We start from the raw sequence: 969 nt of genomic DNA, 5'->3' as shown, positions 1-969 counted from the left end.
GCCTAGTTTGTGTATACATGTACTTATATTTTTCAACAATTTTTTGCACACATCTGTAGCATGTAGATTATGTTATTTTCATAGGAATCGAAGTTACAAATGTTAGAGCAGCAAATTTATGATTTTAATCATACTTTTTGGAAGAAACACAATATTGAATTCCAACAGGTTTGATGATTAAATTTTAGGCAGTGGCTATTTTTACGGGCCCGTAATCCGACCGTGGGTGGCTATTTTTACGGCAGGATGATTTATCTATGGATTACTCATTTTAAAACCTGGGAAACACTCTAAAATAAAAAAAACTAAACCCTAAACCAACCTTGGGGACTCCTAACATAACTAGGGGGCTCATAAAATGACTGAGGACGCTCTAAAAAAAAAACCGCCACCCTAACCCCTAAACCCTAAAAATAATAGCTAAGTAGGGGACTCCTAACATAACTAGGGCTCCTAACATAATTAGGGAACATAGCGAAGTAGAAAGATTAAAAAAAATCAATTTGTTAAAGTCAAAATTTTAAAAAATAAAAAAAAGAAGTGGTCTGAGCTGAATTCAAACCAGTGCCCATCCGTATCCAACCCAGAGCCTTCACCACTGTGCCACCACGATCCTGCTGCCTTATTGATGCTGATTGTCATCTTTATACGTCACTTCATTTCTATATTCCCTGCCGTAAAAATAGCTGTATACAATGAGATTACAGGACCGTAAAAATAGCCACTACGTAAATTTTATTACCTAATAATGAAAATAGTAATAGGCAAAATCTGACTACATTAATAAATTGCTATCAACAACAAATCTTACCAGAAATGAATTAACATCAAATCATTTAATGGAATTTCATAGATCATTTCTTAATGGCAAGTATCAGACTCACAAGCAATATTTAAAGTAAGATGATCTAAGATCATATAATTTATTATTTCTGTCTTTTAATTATAGGCAATGGACTATTATGAACT

The 969-nt window shown here is 33.3% G+C and overlaps 1 long non-coding RNA gene across 1 annotated transcript; it reads left to right on the top strand.

Annotated features, from left to right (window-relative positions):
* The first annotated feature begins 8 nt into the window (after positions 1-8).
* Positions 9-969, top strand: LOC109588399 (uncharacterized). The gene is made up of 3 exons (XR_002188143.1): positions 9-168; positions 765-898; positions 950-969. It is a non-coding gene; the product is annotated as an uncharacterized LOC109588399 (long non-coding RNA).

This window comes from Amphimedon queenslandica, unplaced genomic scaffold (assembly GCF_000090795.2).
Source record: "Amphimedon queenslandica unplaced genomic scaffold, v1.1 AMPQUscaffold_12119, whole genome shotgun sequence".
NCBI classification, from domain to species: Eukaryota; Metazoa; Porifera; class Demospongiae; order Haplosclerida; family Niphatidae; genus Amphimedon; species Amphimedon queenslandica.
This window is presented reverse-complemented; position numbering and strand designations above follow the sequence as displayed.